Here is a 21,649-nt window from a genome sequence, read left to right on the forward strand (position 1 = left end):
GCTAAATGTTAAAAAAACACTTAATGAGTTAAAATTTACTCTGACACGTTTAACCCTGAAATTTTAACTCTCTAGTTTTTGCTGTGAAGGTAGACCATCTTCAGTCAGAGACTTCTTCAAATTCAGTGTAGCACATGAGATCTGGCAGGAGATCTTTTCTGCCAACAACAACATTTAATTGCCCTTTGGGATTGATAAAGTATTTTTGCATTGAATTTGAATTTAACACAGGCAATAATCGAGTTAAGTTCTTTAAATAATAAAATGAATGTGTCCAATCTGCTGTATTGGTTATATATATATATTGTCCGTTATCCTGCAATAGCTAGCCCCGCCCACTTCATCACAACCCTCCGGGGCTGACTACTGACCAGTTCTCTGTCTAACAGGTCCGGAAAATCTCTAAGACCTGGGTATTACCCTAAAAGAGATCTATAAGAGATAATCTATTTAAACTGGTGTCGAAAGCGATTCGTCTAGCTCTAACTACCTCCAATCCAGAAGTTACGACCCTTTTCAGTTAAGAAACAGTCAGCTGAGTAGCCCTCACAGCTGCGTAATTCCAATAACCACTCCTGTTAACGGTAGCTCGCTTTCTAAAATATAACTTGCTCTTGGAACCGTCTAGATTAAATTTAGTGACTTGGATGTAAGTCCCTGGGTCATTATTTTACTCTCGCCAAAGGAAATTATGAAGCCTCCCCTTTACTAGAACCATGTACCTTAGTTTTACCTTTATTAAAAGAACTAAAAAAATGATTAAATGACTCAATTAATTCCAATGTCCACCAACCTCATTAGAATTTTAGAGTATGAATTTATTAAGCAAGCTTAAGCAGGGATATGTGACATACAAATCAATAATCAATTATATATAAGTCAAGAGCAGTGTAGTAAGATCAACATGTACAATCATACCCTCCTGTCTCTTTCCCTAACCTATGTCGCAGATTCTGAGATAGCTTTTTAGGAAGCGAGTTCAACTCATACCCAGTTGGTGGTGGATCTTTGGCAACAGGAACGTCCAAAAACCTTGGTCTGAGTCTTTATCCTTTGTGTGAAAAAATCCTCTTTAGAATGGAAGCAAAGTAGAGAGGGTTCAATTGCTTTTGAAAACCCAACTCTTTTATCCCTCCGGGACCTTTGTCCTTTCTCCAAGTCTGTTGCAATGTTTGGGTTGAGGTAAGACCGACGATCGAATCAGAAACCCGGGTTGGACGATTGGAACTTGTCTCCCTTTGGCGGCACGAAGCTTCAGCTTTTCCCGTGGCTTCAGGGTGTGGTCTGCTGTTGTTTCCTTGATCTGCTTCTTCGTGTTAGCTCTACTTCGGTGCCGCAGACAAAGAACAAGAACTTCTCCTTGTCCGTCTGCTTATATACAGTTCTCTGCCATATATGTGTATGGGGAGTGTTAGTTTACGTGGTTTCGGCCCCTCCTGTCTGCTGGCTGGGATGGAAAGTACCGTCCTTTCCTCAGCGTTGTTCTTAGCCAACCATACCGCCCCACCCATCCTGTGCATCTGGCCATCTGTTCAGAACTGCTTGCGACAGCAGGAACTCACAAGTTCCCCTTCTGCTTTTTCCCTTTTTCTTTTTAACATTAAAACCTATGTGCTTTCCTCTGATTAACTTTTAAACACAGTCAAATATTAAAAACTATGTGCTGATTTCCATTAAGCATTAATCATAAGCATTAATCACCTCTTTCACTTATTATAAATCATCAAACCTTAATTATTTCATTGTTGTCATGTTATTACAGATCATGATTCGTACACTTCAGAATCATTCAGTGAATCATTCAGTGATTACTTACATACAGTCATTTTACCTATTGTATTCATCCATGTTCAACTTAATCCTTATCAAAACACTCAATCATTATAAATCAAAACACAAGATTGCTTTATTTCCTTCAGGCTTTCATGCACCTTTTTCTGTGTGTACCTGGATAGATCTCAAACCTCATACCAGTTTTCTTGACAATATATACATATATGTATATATATATATATATATATAATTGAAAAAGATACAGCAAATATTTATAAAGTAGCAATACAAAAATCTGTGATTTTCATAGCAAAAAATCTAAACATTGATTAAATTTTGGAGGGTAGTTATTGAACTTTATGCTCTGCCCTTCTACAAAGCCTCCTCGAATATTTTTATGACAAAAAATTATATGCAAAGATTATGTTTTCCATTCCATTTAAAAAATCATGCAAATTCAACTTTCAATAAAGTGAAGAATATATAAGGCTGATATTCAATATTTTCATAATTTTCCACTGTACAAAGCATTTTACAATTCAAAACTAACACGATGGCGATGCGTTGAAATTCATAAAGACAGGATATTGGTCTGCTTTATTTGTCTTGAATAGTTATAACGACAGATCAGAAACAAACTAACAAGAAACAGATTCATTCTGTCAGAAATGCGCGCGCTGGCACACGGTCCCTGGGTGGGTGTGTATTTCTTCCAGATGGGGCGGCGCTGCGCGTGCCGTCTCCTGTCTTTTTGCTTCAAATCCTCGGAATGCAGTCTGGCGGAAGGACCGCTCTTCCTCAACACGTCATACCTCTGTCTTTCACACAAGTCTCACACAACCTCTCTGGACCAGTCGCATCTTAAACACAACAGGTTAGTGTGCTATTTATTATTTTCCATACAGATTTCGTCTGTTTCGCACGTGTTCCTGCCATATTTGTTACGGACTACTAAATACCATATGTGATTTGGCCGCAGGTGTGCGCATTACATATAAAGTGGATGTGGACTGTGCGCGCGCATTTTATGAAAATTATTATTTTTTCTTGTCTAAGTGTGAAGCTTCCTAGCTGCGGCCTTCTTCTAGTCTGACATAAGTGGGGATAGAATCTCCAATTCACGGAAAAAACAACAACAACAACAAAAACACCGAATCTGCTACATCTAGATGCATTTTTCAGCAGACCTGCTGTTATTCGCCTTGAGAGCAAAGGAGTGTTCCATGACAAATCTCAGCTTGGCATTTTGCAGTCCGGTCTCAGTGTAAATGTAAAAAATCCCAGTCAGAAGGAAAAACTACACGCTCCCATCTTTTGTCATAAAGTGAAGAATAAAAGGATCATCCCTTTATCTTGCTTTAATAGACTGGCAGTGTAACACAGTTATGTACAAAAATATTAAACTCAGTCATTCATAATTGATCATGTTTTGATTGTCAATTTATTTTTGTTAACAACTGAAACTTGTTTTAAATATACTTAACATTGTGTGGTTTACTGCCTCTGTTATGGTTAGGATGTATCCACAATTGCCTTAAAGTTGTTGGTGCACACGTAAGCTCCTATCTGGGTTCTGCAAGATGCATTCAACTGAGATTCAGTAAGTCTCTCATGATATGCTGTTACATCAACAGTACAATGAGATAGGAATTTCTTGAACAGTTCCAGGGTCTCGTTCATAAAAGATTGAGTATGATTCATATTGAAAGTGTGAATACATCCAAAAGACAAAAGTGGTGCACCAAAAAAAATTTTGATTCATAAATCCATGCATACACACATCAGCAAGCAATCTTTGTTTATAGATAACAGCTGACCCTTGTGTACAAGGTCCTGCCTCAGGTTCTGCCCTCTACATGTTACCACATTCAGTCATAAAAGGTCAATGCGAAGCACCTTATGAATGTCAGGGTTTGGTTGAGTCAGCTGATCATCTTATTCCATGATTAACGATGAGAACCACAGGGAAATTGGGGGGAAGAATACAATTTCATCAAAAGCAATGTGAGAAAGGTGGAAATTGAAAACATTTTTGGTAGCCACACTGCGACAGGCTGGCGACCTGTCCAGGGTGTACCCCGCCTCCCGCCTGGAACGTAGCTGGAGATGGGCACCAGCAACCCTCCCGACCCCATTAGGGACAAGGGTGAACAGACAATGGATGGATGGATGGATGGTAGCCACATTGAGAGGAAATAACATTTAGAAACCGCCGCTGGCATTTTAGGAGGCTGATAGCATGCTTCACAGTTGTGCTCTCATGGGTGTGCATATTATTGAAGCCTCCTCTAAAGTCTGGCGGTGTGGAAACTAGGTTAGGAGCAAGCGCATGGGGTGGTGACAAATGTCCTCTTGCTGGTTGCAGCATGATAGTGTGTCTGTACCTTTAGTCCAAATAATTAAAATTCCACAAGTTAGTTTTTCATGGACTCATGGTCTCTCCACAATGTAGGAAAATCTGACCTATTGGCTGGCCAGGTTAACAATGTCATCCAGGATGTCGAGTATTATTGCACTTGCTGATGTCTGTGATATTCCAGTCCTATGAATACCTTTACAGAATTATGTTGTTCCTTAATGCATATCAACCCAGGTGAAAAATAAATATACCAAGCATGTTAAATTTTAGCATACTTGAAGCCAGACTAATTATCAGTATACTTGAAGTGTGTTATTTTGGAACTAATTTTGTACTTACTGTATTTTAATAGTAATTCAATTTTAGAAAAGCACAATTTAAAGTGTACTAAGTGTACTATCACATGCTTTTTTGGAACAATTAAAGTTATATACTTTAAGTATACGGCTTTTTATGTAATATGTGCTTGATTAGTATGTCTTGAGTGTACTATTTTTGTGATCGAATTACATTTAAAATATATTTGGAATGTATTTTCAGTATATGAGCATTACATATTAGTAGTGTGATCACAGTATGCTCCAGTCACACTTTTGGTTTACTAAAATTGCTTCTGAAGTACACTTTTTAGTTACTTATCACTGTGTTTATTATTCTTCTTTGCCACTTTGTACATTACATGTTTCATACACACTACAATCCTGCAAACATATCAGACTACCAGAAAACAGAAGGATCAATTACAACACACTTTCCGGCTGAAAAAACTTACATTGTGTATTCAATATATTCACATTTTTCAAGAGTACATTACCAACATAGTATTACAGAGCTGTACAAATTGTCAATATATTCAGAGTTTACAGACAACATGCTTATGAAAATTAGCACAATAAAACAATAGGTACACTTAGAGGAAATGTGAAAAATATTACTGTGGTAAAGCTAGCCGCCTCTTCGAAAATGACAGTAAAGCCAGCCTTTCAAGACTAACGTCGGCTCCCTAATTTACAAGCTCCTTTCAGAGTAAAAGCTCACATTCAGTTCATGTTTGATCTACTGAAAGTAGATTTCCAGCGGCTTCATATTTAGACTTTGTATTTATACAGTTGCAAAAAGAAATAATGTATTGGAAATAATTGGGGACATTAAGCAATGCTGAAAACTCTCTGTTTCCAGTAACTTCTCTAACTTCTGGGTGACAGAGGGACAACTCTAGAACACAACCAGCAAATATAAATCCGATCTGATGTTTAATTTCAAAATAAAAGCCTTTTAAAGTAACACGTTTAGAATTTTAGTTTTGCCAAAGTTGAGATACACAATGCTGGAAAACTCTCTGTTTCCAGTGACTTCTGTCACTTCTGGATGACAGAGGGACACCTCTAGAACAAAACCAATCAAAACACTGTACAAATATAAACAACATATAACGACATTTATATGTCGTTATATGTTGACTGTCGCTGTATGTCAATAACTGCCCAAAATCCCCCTTTTCTTGCAGTGACACTGCCTAATTTCTCTGCCTTTTGCTGGCTGCATGTCTGAATGTTATTGTTACTCAGGTTGCTGACCTGAGTGAAGTTGGTCAACCACACTCCCCTCCCCTGCTCACATTTGCAAAAATATATAAATACATTTTATGTCAATCAACTCGACTACTTTTGTGCTGGTTTGTGCAGCGAAGATTTTCCTGTCTGCTGCTTTGGCTTTGAAGATATTAATGAAAGTTTAAAGGTCAAAAAGTTCTTTTCTTTTTTTTCTTTTTTTTAAAAAAAGGAAAACTAAAACCAGAAACAATTCAGGAAATTAGTGTTCACTTTTAAAGGCCAATTTGCTAACATCAACTTATGTTTTAAGTGATATTCTATTCTGAAATTGCATCTATTTTATTTTTTTTGCTGAACAAACTTGAATAGAGAATTGTTTTTTTAGTAAAATTTTGTTGGATTTACTTGTTTGTTAAAATCTTGTAAGAGTTTTGATTTTTTTTGTATTGTAAGATATTTTTGATCAGATAGTCTACCTTAAGCTCTCCTTCTTGGATGCCCTAATGCTAAGTAGATCCAATAGTAAAGCAAGCCACAGTACAAGGTTTATTCAATTAGTATTATTTTCCTGCTTTTTATGTGTATTCAAAATTAATTGTAGACAGGCTTAACCCTTCCTAATTTGAAAATGTATTTGTCTATAATATGTGCAGTGTATTTGAAGTACAAAGGGTTGTTTTTTTTAAATATTTTTTAGGAAATCTTAAGTAAAATCCTCTTATTGTACTGGCAGATTATTGTGTTAAAAATAGTTTTATGTCAAAAATATAATTTATTTTATTATTGTTATTTTAGAAATCTTCTGCAGTATGACTATCAAAGTTATTTTATCCAACGTGCAGGTTGGACAATGAAACTGAAACACCTGGTTTTAGACCATAATAACTTATTAGTATGGTGTAGGGCCTCCTTTTGCGGCCAATACAGCGTCAATTCGTCTTGGGAATGACATATACAAGTCCTGCAAGGTGGTCAGAGGGAGTTAAAGCCATTCTTCTTGCAGGATAGTGGCCAGGTCACGACGTGATGCTGGTGGAGGAAAATGTTTCCTGACTTGCTCCTCCAAAACACCCCAAAGTGGCTCAATAATATTTAGATCTGGTGACTGTGCAGGCCATGGGAGATGTTCAACTTCACTTTCATGTTCATCAAACCAATCTTTCACCAGTCTTGCTGTGTGTATTGGTGCATTGTCATCCTGATACACGGCACCGCCTTCAGGATGCAATGTTTGAACCATTGGATGCACATGGTCCTCCAGAATGGTTCGGTAGTCCTTGGCAGTGACGCGCCCATCTAGCACAAGTATGGGGCCAAGGGAATGCCATGATATGGCAGCCCAAACCATCACTGATCCACCCCCATGCTTCACTCTGTAAATGCAACAGTCTGGGTGGTACGCTTCTTTGGGGCTTCTCCACACTGTAACTCTCCCGGATGTGGGGAAAACAGTAAAGGTGGACTCATCAGAGAACAATACATGTTTCATATTGTCCACAGCCCAAGATTTGTGCTCCTTGCACCATTGAAACCGACGTTTGGCATTGGCACGAGTGACCAAAGGTTTGGCTATAGCAGCCCGGCCGTGTATATTGACCCTGTGGACCTCCCGACGGACAGTTTTGGTGGAAACAGGAGAGTTGAGGTGCACATTTAATTCTGCCGTGATTTGGTTCAAATTCACTCGCTGTCAATATTCTCTTCGCTAAGAGTTGTTGGGGTTTTTTCTTGGTTGACATGTAGGAAAACAAGGGCATCAACATGAGCCGGATGAAGGCTTGCCCGCTTTCTCGTAATGGTATTCCCAGAGAGAAAATCCTCTCGCTGGGAGTGCTGGTTGCCGGAACAGCTAAATATTTTCTGCTGAGGTTTGCCAGACGGGGAAATCTGCCCTGGTTGCTGGCCCACCACTGCAGCGGGTTCGCCATGGTGGGGATCTGCGGTAGCAAAAAAAAAATCAAGGATTTCTTCGGCAGCAGTGGTGCTGTGTGCTGCTGATCCCCTGTAACTCTGGTAATGTGGCCCAAAAAGTTGCAAAAAATCTTCTTCACATCTGACTTTTTTCCCGGTCACCGGCTCGCTCTGATCGGGCACGTCCTCCACCTCCTCCCCTTCCTCTCCTACAGCTATAAATAAAATAAATAACGCTAAGTTCATAAATTTTCACTTCATTTGGACATTATAGACTAAAGTTATCGTAAACTGTTCAACCTAAATGCTGAACCATTTACAATACATTAAAATCCATTGGACCCACCTGTTGCTCCAGACGACTCTCCCAAGTCGCGCAGCAGGCTGCTCAGGTGACTCTGTGCGGCCTCTCTCTGGCTCTGCGAGATGTAGTGTAGATGTTTAAAGCGAGGATCTATCATGCAGGCAATGAGAGGGATAGACTCCGTCAGATTGTCGGAATGCAGCTGAAAGCGTGTTTCTAGCTGTTTGCGGACGGTGTTTTTAAATGAGCGCAAAACTCCCAGATCAGATGCTTCAACTCGCAGAGTGGTGCTGATCATGTTGAAAATCACCGGATAGATGAAGGAGAGCCCAACATGTAACTCTCCGCACATCACTTCAGTAGCCTTTGCCAGTGGTTGAAGTACCGGGATCAGCTGTTCTATTACCTCCCATTGTGATGCTCTCATTGCAAGTGACTTCTGGACATTTGGCTTGGTGACGTTTTCATCACCAAGTACAGACTGCACCGCAATCCTCTGCTCGAACAGCCGCTGGAGCATGACGACAGTGGAATTCCAACGAACTGGACAGTCAGTCTGGAGTTTGTTGAATTTAATTCTGAGTTGTTCCTGCCGTTTCTTCAGAGCGCAGGCTGCTACTGATGAATGAAGAAAGTGGCTGACAACTCTCCGTGCAGCATCTACAGCTTTCACAACATCAGGTAAAATTAATCCAGCTTTTATTGCCAGCTGGAGAGTGTGCGCAGTGCAACCCAGATCGTTAGGAAAATTTCGCAGAGCTCCATGGCTAGATTCATGTTGCTTGCATTATCATGGACAGTGCAAAACACATTTATTCCCCATTCATGGATTATGCTAGACAGACGATCGGCGATGTTGGCAGCGGTATGTCTTTCGGGCATAGGAGATGTGCACAGCACCCGGGCTTTCAGCTCCCATGACTCAGTGATGTAATGAGCTGTTGTTGTAATATACGGCTCCATAGTGGAAGATGTCCACAGATCTGTTGTCAGTGACACACTCTGATCTTTCATTTCTTTAGTGATTCTTTCACGAAGGTTGTCATACTGGTGTTTAATAGCGCTCCACAGAGTGTTGTAAGACGGAACGTCATAGCTAGGTTCGAAAAACTGTAGCAAATCTCTAAATCCTTCTCCGTGGACAGCAGCTAGTGGTCTGATGTCTTTGACAATGAAATTCACAAGCAAATTTGTGATTTGCTGCCGCCGGTGTCCTGTCACAGCTGGGCGTTTCATGAATGAAGTTACTGACAACTGACTGGATCGAGCCGGTTGTTCAGGAGCTAGCATTAGCGGATGCCTTTTCAAATGACTGTGCATCGCGGTCGTACTTTTGTTGTACTTCAGCACAGCTTTGCAGATTTTGCATGTTACGGTAGTTAAACCAGAAGAGTCATTTTTAGTGAAATATTTCCACACTGTTGACGAATTTCTACCTGTTTGACAAGATGCGGGCTTGTCCTCGATCTGTTTTGAAGACGCCATTTTGTAGCCAGTGTTCTGTCAGATCTGCTGTCAGAGTGTCATACACTTCTGACAGCTGATCTGATGACACTTCTAAGCCCGAAGTGTCATTCTTAGCACGAACTCACGGCTATATATATGTCAGACAAGTATACACTGTCATTACCAACTACAGGCTTTTATTTAATCAGCAGCTGTCATTACCACAGATCTTTATTTAATCAGCAACATAACATCATAATGTATTAGTTAGATCGTCGTGACAAAGACACTCGCGAGCCGGCTAAGTGACATCCTTAGTGGGAAGGGGGCGAGTTTTAGACGGCTCGTGTTTTGTAGTGGACTGCAGCTGCAACTCCATCTCCTTTTAAAAACACTGTAGAACCACAAATATGCATCCATCTACATATCATTTAAACTAATCGAGATTGGATTATTGTAACAGTCTGTTTACATGTCTTAAAAAGAGGGAGTTTGGCAGGTTGTACAAAACTCTGCTGCACGCCTGCTGACTAGCACTCACAGGAGGGAACATATTACACCCATCCTCAAAAGTTTGCACTGGCTGCCTGTATTTTACAGGATGCACTACAAAATCCTGGTACTGACTTTTAGAGCTCTTCATGGACAGGCGCCAGACTATATTAAGAACCTCATCCAGCCTTATGTTTCGACTAGGAGCCTCAGGTCGTCCAATCTGAACTTGCTGATGAGTTCCTCGGACCCTTTTTAGGACTCGAGGAGACAGATCTTTTAAAGCTGTGGCGCCTCGCCTTTGGAATGAGCTACCTTGTACCATTCGATCTCTGGATTGTATAGACACTTTTAGGAAACAACTTAAGATCCACTTTTTTAAACTTGCTTTTTAGCTTAATACTGTGTTTTATTGTTTTGTATGTTGCTTTTAATTATTTAATTATTTTATTTACACTTTGTGCAGCACTTTGTGACCCTGGTCTGTGAAAAGCACTATAGAAATAAAGTTTACTTACTTAGTTTACTTAATGTATTAACTTATTTTTCTTGTGTCTTGTGACGTATACGGTGCTGTCAGATCAGCACAGGCTGTCACCACCGGCAATCACATGACTGCGACTAGTCGTCATGAAATGTAAAAACTCGCGAGACGTCCTAGAGTCGCCTAGTCGACTAATTGGTTCAACCCCTAGTATGTAGTGGTTCGAACCTTTTTTAAAATCATGTTACTCAGCAGTGGTTTTGTTATCCTTCTAAAAGATTTTCTGTTTGGTAAAGGATGATTTTGATTTGATTTTACTTTTTTCAACAGACTCGTGGTCCACAAAGAGATGATACACAACAACACGACATATGAAAAAAAAAAACAAGACAAACTAAAAAAAAAAAAATTAAAAAAATCTTATAAAAGACTTGCATACCAATGTTTCCACAGAGCCGATTGGTATCTTAGCGCACTGAGAGAGTGACAACATTACAATAAGACTGTTCAATGAGCTGCCTAACGACACATGAACTTGTATATCAGATTTCTCACAAGTGCCTGGAATGTTCTGACATGTGCGTTACAAAACACTGCTAAGCCTGGGTTTCTTAAGCAGAATTCTCAACGAGTCACTATAAGCAACCTTAAGCTTCTGCATGCTAGCTTTTTTAAATGTACACCACAAAGGAGCTGTATACAAGGGTGTACAGTAGGCCTGTCAAGATAGCAAATTTTGCTGAACGATTAATTGTCTCAAAAATTATTGCGATAAACGATAATATTGTTTGAAGACCTTTCTACACTGAAAATGACGTAATAATGCATGCGATTTCTTGCCAAAGATAGATACACTTTATTTTCAAAAGAACACTAAACACTGGAACTGATAAACAAAATAAACAAAACGACCAAAAACAAAAATAAAATGGATTCTCAGTCTCCATTAACAAAAAATGTGTTTGAATAAAAACTACATAAAGCCAAAGTGGAAATAAATACTGCATTCAACCAAAAGAGTGCAGATTATGAAGTCTGTATATTATGTTGCCCTTCAGTAATAATTAGATTTAAATAGAGAAGATGGGCACATCCACTACCTGATGCAATAGTTCACACTACATGATTTTTTGCTCCTATTTTTCCCCTTACAACAATCTTAGAACGCTGGTCTTTCTAAGATTGTGTGGTGTGTTATGGTAGATCGTCGTTGCTGCTCCTATCTAAATCAGGGGTTTTCCCCACTAGGATCTTAACGCAGCCTGTTGAATGTGACAGGCAGCCAATCAGAAAGCGCGGATTCTCCTCCGCTTTCTGAGGGGAAATTACGTCGGGGAATCCCAAACAGCTGACACGGCGCAACCCGAAGTCCAGCGGACATCGGATATGATATGTGGAAACAACATTAATGTTTATTCAACATGCAAAGAATATAGAAATGACAAGGGGAGGAGTTGGAGCGAAATTGCTATAGCAGTTGATAAACCCTGTAGCTTTTCAGCTGTTCTTCGTTAACGTGACGTATATAGGTTCTAATGATTTTCATTCAGTCAGGACTTTACGCTGACACTAGCCACATGCATTGCAGGTAGATTGTAGTAAAGCATTGATTAATGCCTGGGTTTAAAATTAGTTCACTGGACTTGTAGCCATTATTTTGTGCCCATTGTTGGACACCACACAGCAGGAACGAACCCGATCGAACCGTTATACCTAGGATCTCTGTCGAATAATGTGTGGTCTGTCAGGTTTTGAAAATAGGCCGACAGCTCTAAGATTGTGTAGTGTGCGCTGGGCTTTACACTAAGGAAATGAGGAAGGGAGGAGTCAGTGGAGAGCACCGGAGTTGAGCCCTTTTTCATTCAGTGTCATTAGCTGAAAGAGAAAACAGTCGGAAGAGACGATAATGCCGATAATGAAAATGACGTCGATAGTTTTAATTCATCATACGATTAATTGATTTATCGTTTATCGCGACAGGCCTAGTGTACAGTAAGTTTTAAACAGGCTTATTTTTACCTCATCAGTGCACATATAAAATTTCCTTCCCAGAATGTTTGCCTGGATGTACAACATGTGACACTGCCGATAAATGTCATCATCATCACAGAGCTGGTCTGTGATATAGTGACCCAGATATTTAGTTTTGGAACAGACATTTAACTTTTGCCCTGACAGAAAAAAATCAGGGAAACAAAGTTGTTTGTCTGCTTTAGTCCTACATACTAGTACAACAGTTTTCTTAGTGTTATACTGCACATAATCTCAACCCATAATTAGAGCAGATATTCAGTAACTGCTGAAAACTAGCACTGCTGGGTCAGAGGTCAGCCAGGTCATCAGCTTACATAAGGGTCAAATAACTTACAATCATTGACACGATAGCTTTGAAACCAAATTGATTATCTGTTGTACTAATAAACTGATTGAGCTGACCAAGCAAAATTTTTTCTAATACTTTAGATATCACATTAGCTAAAGCTATTGGTCTGTAGTTATTAAGTCTACCAACCTTATTAGTTTTGTCCTTAATTACCGGCACAAGGGTAATTATCAGGCAGGATTCATTATCAGGCAACTGCCCATGGGTCATAAACCCAGAGAAATGCATTGCAAGCAGCACAGCCACTTTTTGGCTAGCACATTTCAGATGTTCTGCTCTAATGCTATCAGAGCCTGTTGCCTTATTCTCACACAAGTACGCTATAGCCTGCTGGACTTCACTGGGGGTTATTATAACCGCATCACTTTTAGCAATGTTTTCCAGTCGATAGGGTTCACTTTTTACACAGATAAATAAGGCAGAACAGTGCTGTCTCCATAGATCTGCTATATTATAAGTCCCAGATATGCCCTTTATGGTACTGGGGAGAAATGCAGCAAACCTGTTTAAGGCTCTGACATCATTCCAAAAGCCAGTGGCATTATTACAAAGCAATTTTTCAGCCATGGAGTCTGCTCTCATGTTCTGCTCACATTTGGAAATATATCGAATGGCATATTTAAACTTTGCCCTGGTGAATTGTTTTATAATCTAGGAAAGTCCCATCTCTTGGTCTACCTGCTTGTACCCACATCTTATATGCCTGTTTAGCTTCTGCATGGTATCCTGACACATGTTTATTCCAACCTGGCCTGGTGTCATTAGCCTTTCTGCATGTAAGGTATGGTCTTGTACTCTCATATAAAGCATCCACAATGCTATCATACATAGTATGAAGATCTAAACAGTGAGAAATATCACTGCAATTAACATCTGAGCACATAATAGATTGAAGAGGAAGACTTATTTTACTCAAAAGAAGACCGGTTTTCATATGATATGCTATTAAGTCATATTTAGAGAGTCTGGACCATTTAAATTTAACTGGGGGCACTTCAGGATGACTTCAAATTTAAAATTTATAAAAAATAGAAGACAGGTCTGTACGTTTCCTTGTGTTTAGCCACATTTTGATTATGGGTAGGACCTTTTCTATTTCTACATAATTTGGAAATATTCTAGAGAAATTATTACATCTCTGATTTGGGTTAGGGAATGAAATGATGTCAGATTTGTATAGTGCTTTCCAGGACCCTCAGAAACACTATGCAATGAAGTTGGTCATTCTTCACACATATTCTGATGACGGCAAGCTGCTGGATCGTACCAACAACTTCAGTCTGACAGAAACTGTCAAACGTTAACCATCCTTCCATTCCTCCACAACTGGCATAGTTTTGGGATGTTTGGTGGGTATGGTTATTCCCTGTTCCTTGTGGGCAAACTTCCCTTGTTTAAAGGTTATGGGCTCTTTGCACCTACGGCACTGACGTCACATCCGCATGCGCAAATGCGGCTAATTCTTTTCCGCTTTGAGTGACCATGACCGCAAGGAAAGACAAACTCGTATTTCAAAAGTAATTTAAGCAATACCTTGAATACTGTTGTGTTCCATGGTGCACAGTGTCTTCCAAATATAACGGTCGTTTAAGTTTTTATGGATTTCCAAGCAATCCTGACTTAAAAAGATGATGGTTTGTAAATATTCATCACAACAACTTCAAGCTAACATCGCATAGAAAAGTTTGCAGTCTTCACTTCCCTCCGGATCAGTTTTGTCAGCTTCTTCTCCCACTCCTGGTGGGAGAAGAACGGTAAATAAAGGAGCCATCCCTGTGTTATTTCAATGGAACAACATCTGCGTTCAGCCTGAAAGAGCCAATGTATGGGAACGAGTGAGCAGACCAGAGCCGGACAGCGCCGCAACTGATCCGCCTGTGTGATGCCCTTCTGCAGATCACAATTATTTCTCTGTCCCAGAACCAGCTGGCCTGGACATGGCAATAAATGAAAACAAGAAATTAAAAGAAGAAATAAAAGCCCTAACAAACCAGATCGAAGAACTGAAAATCCATTCTACCTTTGGATTACAAAGGTTTGCATGGTCTGATGAAGACATCCGATTTTATACAAGGTAAGCTTGTACACCGCAACGAACGTTTGTCTTTTTAAAATTTGGGTTACCCGCCTCACCTCTGGTTTCTTAATTAAATATGTCTGAACTCAAAAATACAATAAACACACATACATTTTGTGTTAAAGTCACACTTGTTATGTCACAAGTGTCATTGTTCAGAAGTGATTTGTATTTGCTGAACCTGCTGCGCTATATGGATATCACATGAAAATAAAAAGTATGTAATGTTACTGAAAGTATTTTGCATTTTTATAATATAAAATACAAGAATTACTACAATCTATTGCTGTAGTTTCAAAAGATTTTTAACTTTTTTAATTTAATTTATTGGAGGTCATCCTTTTAAAGTATTTCTATTCTTATAGTATAGTATAGTAAAAGTTGTGGTTACTTTATCCACTTTTGCATTGTGTACCAACAGATTTGCAAGTTATCGTCACTTCATGATATTTTGGGGGCTCATTGAACCTTCTGTCCACAAAATGATTCGCTCATCGAGACCAAGAGCTGTTGAGGGAAGCGGTGAAGCAGTAACTGCTGTCAGAGCAGCACATACGGTTTGGATCTGCAGCTTCCTGATGTACACATTGTATATACAATAAGAACTTTTTACTACAGATTATACGGGACTTGTCATGTAATGGTGGTGTTGAGGTGGTGAGGCAGACGCAGATGGAACCAGGTAGATGAATAATGATGATTTAATGAACATAAAAATCCAAAACAGTCCAAAAACACAGGCAGCACGACTGAGCGGAAGCCAGGGCTCAACGTCGGTATCAACTGGTATCACGAAGGACAACACAAAGGACTCAGCGCACATTAGACAAGGACCCGACAGAGACACAGGTGACACTAAATACACACGGGGTAATTAGGGAACGAGAAACACCTGGGAGTAATCGAGGGGAGACCAGGACAAAACGGAGACACAGAGACACAGAAAACTCGAAATAAACACACAGAAAAACACGGAACATGACAGGACTATGTTATCTTCAGAAAGTGCTGCTTGCATATTAATATCACAAATTTCTGATAATTTTTGAGTCGGTATGTAATATGTTTTATTAAACTGAGATAAGGGTTAAATAAGTGAAAATGAGTAGGAAGAAATGAACAAACCGAAAAGTAGTGGTAAGCTACTTATTCTGTTCTTGGTTATGTATATATACATTTTCTCTTGTTCTACTGGTTTCTTTTGTTTATAAAGACCTGTTTGAAATAAATAAGTAAATAAATGTGGATCTTTATATATTTTGAATGTATTTTTGCTTTTCTTTTTCTTTTGTCAGAGGTATCCCTTGCAACACATTGATGAGCTGTTAGTGTTCCAGATGTACCTTGCTGCAGGTCTTAAGGAAAGAGACCTAGCAAACCAGTTTAATATTCACCTTTCTACTGTAAACCGCATTATTTGCTCATGGACCAACTATTTGTACACTCTTTTGGGTTCTCTATGTATCTGGACTGATACAGAGGACATCCGAGCTCAGCTCCCTGATGACTTCAAAGATTTTCCTGATATTCAAGTGATAGTAGATTGTACTGAGCTCAAATGTCAAACTCCTGCTTCTCCTCTCCTCCAAAGTGAGATGTTCTCCAAATACAAATCTGACTGCACAATGAAAGGTCTGATCGGAATGGCTCCCCATGGTGCAGTGACCTTTGTTTCTTCACTCTATGAGGGGTCAATAAGTGACAAAGAGCTGTTTATGAGGTCAGGGTTGGTTAATCTTCTTACTGAGGATATGGCCATAATGGTAGATAAATGATTCCTCATCTCTGAGTGTGTGAAGTGCAAGGTATACTGTCCACCTTGTCTCAGCAAAAAAAGGCATATGCCAGCTCAAAATGTCCTCCAGACACAGAAAATCGCACGTCTGCGAGTGCACATTGAGCAGGTAATCCGAAGAGTTAAAGAAAACAAACTCTTTGATTCAATTATCCCTTTATCTATTGTTGGCACCATTAATGAACTTTTTGCAGTGGCTTGCCTGCTAATCAATTAAGGGCTAAATAAAGTGAACGAATGTGTAGTTCACTTTAGGTGTTTCCCAACCCTTGTCCTGAAGGCAAATGCAGTTCAGCAAATGCCTGTTAGTCATCAAAATCAGCAAGTAGATGATAAATTGGAGAAACAACTAAAACATTTTGTAACACTTTATTTGACGGGCTGTGCATAAGACTGACATAACATCTGTCATGAACATGAAGGAGTCTATGAATGTTTATGACTGTTGTCATGAAGTGTCATTCGGTAAATAATGACACTTTTAATGCAGTTTCTCTGAAAGTTGCATTGAAAGCCCACTAAAAGTGCCAACTTTGCATTAAAGTGTCATTATTTACAAAATAATACACAGTTGGTACTTTTAATGGCCTTTCAATGCAACTTTTAGAGTAACTTTACATTAAAAGTGTAGCACTTCATGACAACAGTCATTGACATTCATAAAGACTCTTTCATGTTCATGAGAGGTGTTATGTCCTGTTTATGACAGTATCATGTCAATCTTATGCATCTACCCCATCAAATTACCTAAAAAAGTTAATTTTTTTCTGATGTGTATAATATTTGTTAAAGGAATGAGTTATCACAGAAGCACTCAAATGTATTTGTATGTTTATTGTTATGTACTGATTGCATGTTATCAAATTTCATAAATAAATGTGATTGTAAATAAGCATTTCTTAGTACACTTGTTTTTATATAAACTTGGTAACAAAGCTAAAGCAAAATTAAATTGATAGTAATAACAATAGTGCAACTTGAGATTTGTTTATTTTTTGTATTTACTGAAACCTTACTTTTTTTTTTAAAAAAAAAAGGGTATGTCTAAATGAAAATTACAAGAACTTTCAAGGACTTTGAATGCAATGACATCAACCAAAAAAAAATTAGAAGGCACAGATGGACTTTTAAAGTCTCTCAATGAACATTGATGCTCAAAGTGCAGCCCCAGAATGATTTTGAGTGGCCCATGATCAAAAGACAAAAACAAATGAATGCAGGTGGAAAATTTGCCTGCGTAGCCACACATTTGGATACCACTGTCACAGAATGAGAATGTCACACGTTATGTGCTGCACGTCTCATTGAGAGGTACTTTTGCATGTAAATGTTGAAATAGAAGTGGTCACATTTCTGTCTGATTATTTTTTGAACTTCCATGTCTGAATCTAGTCGCTAAAGAAATCCTCCTGTGCCCAATAGTAAGCATGAGTTTTCTTTAATTTGAAAATTCCATCTGACATCTGCAAGTACATGCAGTCAATGTAACTTTTCACATTTGGACATTTTATTTCAACCAAGCCAAATGATGGTGTTTCCTTGGGGTAATAAACGAGGCCATCAGGGGAGGCACCAAACCATGGGGCCTCAGGGTGAATTACTAGCGCACAAGGTGAATAATTCACATTATAATGGTTGGCGTATTCTTTTGCTGCCTGAAACTCCATGTCAGAACCTCTCCGCATTTCTGCAGTTTCTTTGGTACCCCTGACTATTCACTCTGCAAGAGATTCAGCAGTGCTGTGACCTCTCACATGACACACTTCCCTAAATCTTGAAGAGGTTATAGGGTTAGGGGTTACCCTAACCCTTACCCTCGATTGTCGCAGCATGTGCCACTCGTAAATATAGCTCTGGTCTCGTGTTGATCACTCAATTCTGTGAGCTGTATCAAAGGATAACTGCAAACTCTGCAAATGAAACTGTTCCTCTTCAGTGCAAACCCAGACACACTCTGTTGGTGACAGATGAGTACAAAGTGGAATAGAAGGAGAAGGTGGAGCATGGTGATGTAACTGTACATCGGGTTAAGAGTTTGGGTTGCTGATAGGACAGTACACTTCCTTTTTGCACAAGTCCAAATTCAAAATCCACAAGCAGCTTCTCCACACTCATGCTCATGCGGCTTCTCCAGTGGATCCAAATCGCTGTAATCCTCTGCCACTCAAAGCACAGACAGGTCAGGAAGAGGCCCAGTCATTCCCCTGAAGAGGGTACTCCTTTAATTAAGTAAGAAAAAAAGAAAAGAAAAAAAACACATGTATTTAACTCGGGGCTAAAATATATAAGGCAGCAAAACATGAAAATTAAATATTATGAACATTATGTACCTTAAACCTCCTTTAGACAGTCAGCCCTGTACAGGCTTTACTACCACCATCTTTCCAGTGGACCAGGTTTCACACCCTTTGAAATAGAGAACCAGAGACATAATGTTTATAACAGTCTTCATCATGTGTTCATAGGTCAACTTAAATTTTAATGTTCTACTTAAAATTTAGTCATATATTTTTATATAGTAGTTCTATATAAAAATTGTTTATTTTTAAATAAAACTACAAAATAGTTTTATGTTAAAGTCATTATACATAATGACTATAAAAATACAATGAACGTAGCCCATAATTACTTGCTAAGCTTTACTGCATCACAGACATCTCACTGAACTATTTTTAATGAAACATGTCATGCATGTGCATAGCTTTAAAACCTACAGCAGTTCGGGGTTTGTGCCATTGCTGTTCTGTTTCAGTACAGCTGTGAACTAAAGGAACGACTGGGACACTGAGCTGGGAGAAGTGGGCAGTCTGGAAGAGCAGAGCCACTATATGGTTACACAAAGCAGTACCAGTCACACAGGAACTACTGCATGTCACCATGATAACCGGAACTGCATCTCTCAGAACTCCTGTTGAGAGATTATTTTCAGTCATCACATTTTGTTAAGACTTTGCTTTCAAACTGCTGGCACAAAATGGAGTGCCATCTTTAAAAATGTAAAAATACTGTGCTCAAATGAACTCGTGTTTACAGTACAGGAAATAATAACAGTCATAATCAATAAATTAGAATATGCTTTTTGATGAGGTCTGCTTATGAGATTTATCAGTTTGCCATATTAATGTGATGTAATACACTCATCTTTTGTCAGCTGTAAATTGTTTCTGTAAATTATTATAATTAACAGAAATAAAAGCTTAATCAGTTTCGCAAAATAAATGAACTTATAAAATACATTTTACTTAGTGAATCAAACTACTGAAATTAACGAACTTTTGAAAATTACTCAAATTTGTAGACTACAACTGTACATTTGGGGATTAACTCTGATCTTTTAGAAATGTTTCCCATGTTTACTAAGTGAAACTTTAAAGATCAGTTTCTACAGACATAAAATTACAAACTGATCCACAATCTACATTAAAACAATGTGGAACTGGTCTTGTTTTAATGTTATGATGAAGAAAGATAATAATTAAAAATGGGAGGAGGCTGTAAACACAATCCCATTTGAGCTTCTCACAAGAAGCACGCAAAAGTAATAAAACAAAATAACATGGAGGCTGCAGGAGGAACATGGCCATATGTTTATCAAAATAACAAATTTGAACCTGAACATTCTGCTGAACTCTAAAAAATTAACAATGCTGGCCTACTTTTAAGTTATGGGGCTTCTCGTGCTTCCTCATGCTTCGGAAGCAAAAAGCCAGAACCGTAATCTCCCCCGTTACTTGGTCTCTGTTTGACACTAACAACAAAAAACACACATTAAAGCAATAAACTTAATGAATACAAAATAACATAAGAACATTGTCCGTTAGAAAGAATAAAAATGTTTAGACATTTAAATAGCACAATTTTATAATTAAAATGTCCGAGAATATTGCCTATTAGCATAAGCTAAAGCTAATGTTAGCCACGAAGTTTAAAGAACTTTAAAGTAAGACTCGCCTTCATATCCATGAATGTATGACGATACATACATCTTAAAACTTTTTTCCAGTTTGCTTGATGCAAACAAATATGGGTACAGTTCATACAAGTAAAGGCAGCAGGTTTTTATATCTCTCCATTTGGCCTGTGTTTATAGAGCTCAAGTTGAGTTGCTGTTATTTCTTTGAGCAGAATTCCAACCCAACACCTAGTACTTCCCAGAGATCTGTTATTAAAATTAGTGGATTTAAAATGTTGCAGGATTCAGCAAGACATTTGCTGAACATTAATGCCCTAAAAGCAGTGGTAAGACTGCAGCTAACTTTTTAACCAAAACAATCTCTCTGTGTTATGGAATTTGCCATCAAAACAGCTCTGGCCAGGTAATTCTGAAGTAGTACCGTACTTAAGTGTCAGGTATCTGTATGTGACAGCTGTCCCTGTTGTCACACAGAGATATTGAATGATGGCTGGTTTTCTGTTTATTCTTAAAATTAGTTTATAATATTAAGTAGTGAATAGTTTATAATATTTGATTAAAATTATTTTCATTAGCTTGACTAACTATTTGCAGTGCACACATTTAGTTAACTTTGTCAGTTTGCTATATTTTGGTTATATGCAGCAGATTAATTTCTTCTTGTTTTGAGTTACCTGTTTCCTTTGGAGCTGCTGCTGGAGTCACACAGAAGAGCTCCAGCTGATTGCTTTTCCTTATATGGCTGGCAGACCTCCTCAGCGGGTCATCCATTTGTTTGCACGGGGGAAGGGAAATTTGGTTGTTTCTTTAGTTTAATTTGATTTTTTCTTTAGTGTTTCTTCTTTTTTGGTAGTTGGTTCAGTTCCAATGGTATTTGTTTAATTTAAAAATTACATAGTATTGTTTTGACCAGTATTTGGTTGCTAATTAAGTTTTTGTGTTATTACCTGAATTGCAGTCTGTTATGTTGATCTTTGTTTTGAACCCAATTTATCATTTTTGAACTATTTTTTGACATTTTGTAATAAATTAAGAATATTTTTGGAAACCATTCAGTGTCTCTCTGGCTGGTCTGTGCAAATCCCTCACACTGTACAATAATGTTTTAACTTGTGGTGGGGTCCGACATACGGAGCTGGAAAGAGAGAGAATAATTTTT

General features: G+C 38.5%; 1 protein-coding gene and 1 long non-coding RNA gene across 7 annotated transcripts in view; one reads left to right on the forward strand and one right to left on the reverse strand.

Annotated features, from left to right (window-relative positions):
• Window positions 1-354: 354 nt before the first annotated feature.
• On the reverse strand, window positions 355-10,398 carry LOC114143437 (uncharacterized). The gene is made up of 3 exons (XR_003595250.1): window positions 10,154-10,398; window positions 8,251-8,254; window positions 355-366 (listed from the first exon to the last, which is right to left on the reverse strand). It is a non-coding gene; the product is annotated as an uncharacterized LOC114143437 (long non-coding RNA).
• cemip (cell migration inducing hyaluronidase 1) overlaps window positions 2,518-21,649 on the forward strand; it is a 241,455-nt gene continuing 222,323 nt past the window's right edge. For all 6 annotated transcript variants that reach the window (XM_028015467.1, XM_028015468.1, XM_028015470.1 and 3 more), the window contains exon 1: window positions 2,518-2,647. The gene's annotated coding sequence lies outside the window, so the exon portion shown is untranslated. The remainder of the gene's footprint in view (window positions 2,648-21,649) is intronic.

Source organism: Xiphophorus couchianus, chromosome 4, assembly GCF_001444195.1.
Source record: "Xiphophorus couchianus chromosome 4, X_couchianus-1.0, whole genome shotgun sequence".
Taxonomy (NCBI): Eukaryota; Metazoa; Chordata; class Actinopteri; order Cyprinodontiformes; family Poeciliidae; genus Xiphophorus; species Xiphophorus couchianus.